At 41.0% G+C, this 8,414-nt stretch overlaps 1 protein-coding gene and 1 pseudogene across 1 annotated transcript in view; one reads left to right on the top strand and one right to left on the bottom strand.

Annotated features, from left to right (window-relative positions):
• The window catches only part of Rsf1 (remodeling and spacing factor 1), a 105,334-nt gene that overhangs the window by 83,759 nt on the left and 13,161 nt on the right, over window positions 1-8,414 (bottom strand). The window lies entirely within an intron of this gene.
• Window positions 6,430-7,041, top strand: LOC110297390 (annotated as a pseudogene).

Here is an 8,414-nt window from a genome sequence, read left to right as displayed (position 1 = left end):
TCAGTTCCCAGCACTCAAGCTCTGTGCTCAGTTCCCAGCACTCAAGCTCTGCGCTCAGTTCCCAGCACTCAAGCTCTGTGCTCAGTTCCCAGCACTCAAGTAGTAGCTCAAAAGCACCTGTGAGCCCAGCCCAAGGATCAGATACCCTCCTTCTCCCCTCTAATGGCACTAGACATGCACAACACGCACAGACCTATGACAGAACACAGACCAAGGATGGAGTCCTGCAAGGGGAGCTCACTGCTTGTGAGAAAACTCAAAGAGAATCACACAGACCCTGGTTTCTTTAAAAACAGTTTTTCATGGAATGGCTTTCATGCTCCTTAGGTGAGGTGGATAGGAGTGAGTTTACTTCAACTGTTGTTATTCATGTGCCTCTCTGGAAAAATTTGTTTTTGCCTCACCCAGCTTGACCTTGTGATTGTATACTTTACTCAGTTGGTGGCTCTTCTTAACCCTCAGAATATAAATTGTCCAGTGCTCTAAATAAAGTTGGCTATTGCATGAGACTTTGGTCAGCCTCATTTATTGGCTCCACTCTCTCAGGTTCACATGCTGTTAACTACAGCGGTAGACAAGTGATGCCACAAATCCGAGACCTGAAGTCGCCTGTAGATAAGAGAATGGGGACTCACAGAGAGTGAGTGAGAACAATGGGGCAGAAACCAGGGGAAGCTTTGCCTTATGTAGAGAGCTTATGCATCATTTTTTAAAGAACGGAGACGCACAAGTATGAAAATCACAACTATTAGATCGCTTGCAAGTTGCTCACAAATATAATCCCTCATTCCAGAAGGAGCTGTAGGTGCAAAAGTATGAAACAGAATCTGAAAGGATATTGAAAAGGCATACAAACATGGGGAAAAGATCCCTCTAACTTTAATTTTTGTAAAGGCTATTTTTAATGATGGTTCTTAAACACTTTAACTTCCCTTTTGGTCCACCACCTGCCAGAGGTAGTGGAAAAGAAAAGTTATTAGGATACAGGGGAAATGGACCTGTCTAGAAATGGTTCTTAGCAGCAACTCCCATCTGTGTTGTCTGGAAATCTTCAGTTCACAGGTCAGCAGCAACACCATGACCTACTCATAAACACTTCACAGTAGAGTTGGGATAGCAAACATGAATTAGCAGCGGTGGCACTACCTAGCAGAGACAGCTAGGTCTCACTCTCAACACTGCATGAGTCAGCAAGAGGGATAAGCAGGAACACTGGAGAAGTTCTCTGCTGTGACTCTCCCAGCAATCTAACAGGCACTGCATAGCTAAGCTCTACCAGCGAGCCAAGCTCAGCCTCCCTTTCTGTATACCCCTACAAACATCACAGGTCATGTCTCAGCATGTGTCTTCCTCAGTTTGTGCGTTCGTTCGCCTCAGCCCAAGCACACCAAAAGTTGTTTGGTGCATTTCTCTCTATGGAGTTCTGACAAAATGGAACTCAACTACGCAACGTAAGGCGGACCAATCCATGTCCTTAGCAAAGGATCCTTCGTCACATGCCCTTTCATGTGTTTGCTTTAGCAGAACATCAACTTACCTTTGTCTACTTAAGCCAAACGGTCCTTCACAAGTCTACCTTAGCCTTTCACCTATGTATACTTCAGGAAAATGTGTCTGCCCCAGCAAAACACCATCCAACACAAATGACTTTCCAAAGAACCCTTCAGTTTCTATTTCAGATCCCTGTTCAATTTTGGGTCACTTGGGCATTACTATGAACTGTTATCAAAATGCTTAAGGAAGATATTAATAATGAGGTTGATCAAACATTAAAATTAGTAAAAGAGTTAAAAAAATTTTTTTTCTCCATTGAGGCAAAACTGAAAGTAAAGGCAGTGCCGCTGATAAACCTGCCCGTGACAGTTCCCTCAGCTCCTTACTGGAGCCTCCTTCAAAGGTGCCCTCCACTGCCTGAAAAGGACCCTGAAGCATGGAGTGAATGAGGAATGTGAGAATCAATCTAATCTTGAATTCACTCCACTTTTCGATGAAGACTGAGCAGAGACTACAAATAAAGCTAACTTTACAACCAAGACTAGCTAAAACAGGACAGGAAAACAAAATTAATTTCTTAATTTCTCCCTGGCCTCATGAGCCAGGTACTTCCAATGCAATTTCAGCAATATCAAAATATTTATCTAATTATGCACTAACCAATCTATTTAAAACTCTAGAAAGAGAAGCAGCACTGGACAGTTCTCAAATATTATCAAGTATCAAAAAAGGCAAGAAACAACTACAGCTATTTGAATCTAGACTAAAAGAGGCATCTGTGTATCACACGGATCCTTCACTACCTCTAAACTTACTTATTTCCCCCACTAAAATGTCTCCTACAGTTATTATAGCACAAGGGGCTAAACCTCTGGAATGGATTTATTTATACCATAAAGGTCATAAAATGCTAACTTACTCTTCTTGATCAATTGCTAAATCAGGACAGGACTCATGTAACAGTATATGGGTTTAATCCTTGCTGTATTATCTTACCCTTAACTAAGAATCAGTTTTTTAAGAGTGTTACAGAACTCTTTGGATTTTCAAATTTCATATGCAGATCACTATGGAAGGATAGGAAATCACTATCCACCTGGTAAAACTATGGAATTTTTTCATACAAACTGAATTTGTACTAACAAAAATTGCCCAACCTTTCCCATTCCACAGAAAGATACTTAATTTATTGAGGGCTCACTTAATGGTACAGAAGGGAATCATTGTCCAAAATCTATTAATACTTTGTTTCCTCAGTTCAACAGGTAGAAGTGGCTATTTTGATTCATTTATTACAGTTAGTCCATAAACTCTTAAATACTATCTTAGGGCTTTCATTGCTGTGAAGAGACACCATGATCAAGAACTCTTATAAATGACAACATTTAATGGGGACTAGCTTACAGGTTCATAGGTACAGTCCACTATTGAGGCTTTAGCATGGTAGTGTCCAAGCAGACATGGCACTGGAGGAGTTGAGAGTTCTACATCTTGTTCCAAAGGCAAACAAACAGGAGAAGACTGGCTTTCAAGTAGCTAAAAGGAAGCTCTCTCAAAGCCCACACCCCCAATGACACACTTCCTCCACCAAGACCACACTCTAACAAAGCCACACCTCCTAACAGTGCCACTGCCTGAGCCTAGCATATTCAAACCACCACAAATATCATTTCAAATTCTGCTTATGTTGTAGGATTATTTCCAGCAATAAACTCACACTCATGCATGCTCTAACATCCCTGATGCGTTAACCAGTCCTATTTTTACTTTGCCAGAATAAAAAATTTGGAAGGGGCAGATTGATTCACTGAAACATTATGATTTCCCCAGCTCCTCCAGCCCTAGACCATCGATGGAGATGGGCATGAAGACAGCGGAAGTCACCAGAAAGACAGCAAACCTCCAGCTAACAGCTAACCCTGTCTCAAAATAATTAATTAATTAAAAAATAAATAAGAAGCAGGGGATGTCAAAACACAGTCCAAGAATGATTCTGAGTACTTGTAAAAAAAAAAAAAAAAAAAAAAAACTTGTAAAAGAAAACAAGACCAAGAGTCTTGAGACCTCAGTTTTTTCAAAATCACAGACTTGCTCTTGGCATGTGCATGCCCTGCCCAGATGTAGCAGATAGGAGTTCCCTTTAAAGTATTTATTACAGTTGGCTATTATTTGCTTATATGCCTCTACAGAAAAACATGTTTTTGCTATGTAGCTTGTCCTTTGATTGTACACTTTACTATGTGACTCTTCTTAACTCTCAGAGTATAAACTGTCTGATCCTCTGAATAAACTTGGCTACTGCGTGAGACTTTAGTCATCTTATGTATTGGCTCCATTTTCCCAGGTTCATGTTACCACCAGCTACAGCAATAAACAGACATATATGTAGACAGAAACACTCATATACATAAAATAGAAAGTAATAAAAAAATAAAATCTTTCTGGAAAGAAAAAAAAGCTACTTTCAACGGAATAAGACTCACTAGCAACTGTGGATGCTATAAGTTTTTTTTTTTTAAAGCGTATTATCAAACTTTTGGAAGGAAATACTATACCACTGTTTTCAGTTTAAGCAGCAGAATAGAAGGCAACCATGCCAGAACTGAAAGTTTACTGCTTAAAGATCTTGTTTGGAAAAGATGTATCACAAAAAGGAACAAATCTAAGGAGGGGAATTATGGAAATCATCAGAACAGTGATAAGAAGACTATCTCAACATGTAATTTAAATATTGTTGAGAAATACTAATTAAAAAAAAAACCTATGGGACTAAAATACACGACAGGCTGGATGTGGAACTGAGGTAAGATTTGGACTGGAAGCTGTCAAGTGTCTTGTATTGGAGGGAGGTTCAGGAGATGACTTAGTATGTAAAGTGCTTGCTATGCAAGAATGAGTATCTGAGTTTAACCACCATCACCCAAATAAAAAACTGATTACAGGAGGCTGGAGAGAGAGCTCGAGAGCACTTGCGGAAGACCTGTATCAAGTTCCCAGCACCCATACCAGGTGATCATAAACACCTGTAACTCGAGCTCTGGAGGATCTGACACCCTCTTCTGTCCCAACAAGCATCACACACATACATAAGGACACTCAAACAGACACATGAATACAGTTTTTAAAAGAATGATATTCTTTACAACAAACAAACAAAATAAAACCTTGGCATGGTGGTGCGCATCTGTAATCCCAGCAGGACAGGAGCATCCCAGAGACTTGCTGGTTACCAGCCTAGTAGATCAGTGAGCTCCAGGTACAATGAAGAAAGACGACCAACATCTACCATGACCTATACAGGTAAAAGCACCCTCTACTCCCCATACAAACACCACGTACACAAATAAAATTATTACATTCATCTAATATATTCTTAGTAAAACATACTATGCATTACTCTCAGTCCTAGAGAAATCAAGAAAAACCCCACATTAATTTCCTAATAGATACATAATTATTAACATTACTGATAGTTACAGCTGAAGAAGTATATATAATCTTAGACAATAACAATTTTTTCTCAAGATGAGAGAACTATTCTTCAGTAATTAACTGATAAGATTAGTTGTTAATTATAGCACAAATAATAGTTCAGAATAGATCTAGAATATGGTGTCTAATATTGTATGTAACAGGTAGAAAAATGTTCTTTCCAAACACAACTTCAACTCAAATGTCACTACTAACCAGTCTCTTACGGTCTCAAGGCTTTCATGAACTTGGAGCCCAACATTTAGGTACTCCTCATCTGTATAACGGACTCAATGTACACTGTGTGTTTGATTTATATGTTTGTCTACCTAGATAGAATACAGGCTAGGGAGATGGCTCAGTGAATGAAAACATTTGCTGTGCTGGGCGGTGGTGGCCGACGCCTTTAATCCCAGCACTNGGGAGGCAGAGGCAGGNGGATTTCTGAGTTCGAGGCCAGCCTGGTCTACAGAGTGAGTTCCAGGACAGCCAGGGCTACACAGAGAAACCCTGTCTCGGAAAAACAAAAAACAAGCAAACAAACAAAAAACATTTGCTGTGAAAGCAAGAAGATCTGAGTTCAAATCTTCAGCTTCTACAAAACATGTGCCTGTAACTCCCATATTGAGTGTGCAGAAACAAATGGATCTCAGGAATCCTGGCAAGCCAACCTAATAGAAATGGCAGGGTTCAGGTTCAGTGTAAGGTTATCTCAAAAATTAAGTAAATAAAGTATAAAGAGAAAGATACTCAACACCCTCCTCAGACCTCAGTGTGATCCATACCAACACACCAACACACACACACACACACACACACCACTTTAAAAAGAAAAGGGGGTGATTGGTTAAGAGCTCAGGCTATTTTTTCAGAGAAATTGGGCTCAATCCCCCAGCATCCACAAGGCAGCTCACAATGGTCTGTACTCCATCCAGTCCCAGGGATTCAAACCTTCCTCCTGTCTCCATGGACACTGACTGCATGCATGCTTATGATACACAGACATATAAAAGGGAAAGAAAGGGTGCTTGCACACCAGCCTGATAACCTCAGTTTGGTCCCCTAATTCCAAAAACTGGCAAGCAAGAACCAAGTCCCAGGAGTTGTCCTCTGACTGCTATATACCCACAGGAATAGAAAAGTACACCGTATCAAAATGAAAAGCAGAGAGACAGCTCAGTGGTGGCAGAGTCATCTATATGCCTAAGACCCTGGGCATCTCCAATATGATAAATAAATAAGAATGGAGAAGTTAATAAGGATGATGAAAGATGTCTAAAATACAAGAAAACAGGAAAGGGGTAAGATCCAGTTATCATGGCAAACCAAACCAGGTTATAAGTAGAGAAACTAAAACAAAAACCAGACAGAAAAGATAAACTAGTTGATCACAATCAACACTAGTAAATTTTTTTCTTAAAATACAAAAGTTGCCTTTCCTCTGGCGGCGGCCATCAGGTGAGCCAAGATGGATGCATACAAATACATCCAGGAGCTATGGAGGAAGAAGCAGTCTGACGTGATGTGCTTTCTTCTGAGGGTCCACTGTGGGCAAAACCGCCAGCTCTCTGCGCTGCACAGGGCTCCCCGCCCCACCCGGCCTGATAAAGCTCGAAGACTGGGGTACAAGGCTAAGCAAGGCTATGCCATTTACAGGATTCGTGTCCAGCATGGTGGTCGCAAATGCCCAGTTCCTAAGGGTGTAACTTACGGCAAGCCTGTGCACCATGGTGTTAACCAAATGAAATTTGCCCGAAGCCTTCAGTCTGTTGCTGAGGAGAGAGTGCCATTGTGGGGCTTTGAGAGTCCTGAATTCCTACTGGGTTGGTGAAGATTCCACATATAAATGTTTTGAGGTTATCCTCATTGATCCGTTCCATAAAGCTATCAGAAGAAATCCTGACACCCAGTGGATCACCAAACCAGTCCATAAACACAGAGATGCGTGGACTGACATCTGCTGGCAGAAAGAGCGGTGGCCTAGGAAAGGGCCACAAGTTCCACCACACTATTGGTGGTTCCCGCTGTGCAGCCTGGAGAAGGCGCAGTACTCTCCAGCTCCACCGTTACCGCTAATACACGTGATATCTGTAAAATTCATATCCAATAAACAATTTAGGACAGTCAAAAAATTACAAAAGTTATAGAATGATTCCAGATCCCAAACCAAGTAGAAACCTCAATGCATACATAGACAGATCCTCTAGGTGCTCAGCAAGTCTGCAATAGGAATCAAAAGGAACCTCCAGAGGTGGGAATGCGGTTCAATGGTGATGAGTTCACCTCACATGGACAAGGCCCCGACTCCCATCTTGAACTCCACAATGAACAAACCGTCTCTACTAGGTGATTAGTCACAGTTTTTCAATGCTACAGTCTTACTATTGTCCAAACTCCAAAAAGGTCACAGTTAGAAATAACCCAGCCTGTCTTTTTTTTTTTCCTGGAAGATTTTTAACATTTAAGCATGGAGGAAGTTACAGCTACATTTGTAAAGCCAACTGTAAAGTTATAGAGCAAAAAGAAAAAAAAGAATCAAAACTAAGTCTGAGATAACTTAACCAAATGCCAAAGCTTCACAACCAAGACTGTCCACTTTCCCTGTAGAACAAGTGATGGCCAAGCATTCAACCACACACATGAGCAGGCCACTAGTAGTCATTAGCATGTCTTCTCTCCACCTAGGCCCCGCTTCTCAAACTGTGGCTCATGTGACTGAATGTGAAGGCTGAGAGACATTGCTAATAGTGAAATATTTTGAACAGCCAGTAACAAAATTTAGTTCACAATGAAGCAGTGCCATGAATCTGAGATTTTTCTGCCCTCACAGAAACAATCATTTAGTTATAGAAAATAAAGCCTCTTAGGGTTTCCATTGCTGTGAAGACACACCCTGACCATGGCAACACTTACAAAAAAAAACATTTAACTTGAGGCTGGCTTACAGTTACAGAGGTTTAGTCCATTATCATCGTGGAGGGAAACATGCAGCATGCAGGCAGACATGGTGCTGGAAGAGCCAAGTCTTCAACATCTTGATCCACCAGCAGCAGGAGACTGGGCATGCTTCACACTGAATGTAGCTTGAACACTTAAGACCTCAAAGCTCTGCCTCCACAAAGACACACTGACTCTTAAAAAGGCCACACCTCCTAACAGTGCTACTCCCCACTGACCAAACATTCAAACACATGAATCTATAGGAGCCGTACCTATTCAAAGCACCATACATCTTAATGTTTTCCAACAGTCATACCTCAGCATGAAAGTACCAATTAGTATTGTTCAAATGTTTGAAAACTGAGGCCCTTTAATCTCAGCTCTCAGAAGACAGCAGCAGGTCTGTGAGTCTGAGGCCAGGCAAGTCTACACAGTGAGACTGCCTTTAAAAAGCAAGCAAACAAAAAGCTGTTTAGGTTTCACTTTTTTTTTTTTTTTTTTTTTTTTTT

The sequence above is a fragment of the Mus caroli genome, chromosome 7 (assembly GCF_900094665.2).
Source record: "Mus caroli chromosome 7, CAROLI_EIJ_v1.1, whole genome shotgun sequence".
NCBI classification, from domain to species: domain Eukaryota; kingdom Metazoa; phylum Chordata; class Mammalia; order Rodentia; family Muridae; genus Mus; species Mus caroli.
This window is presented reverse-complemented; position numbering and strand designations above follow the sequence as displayed.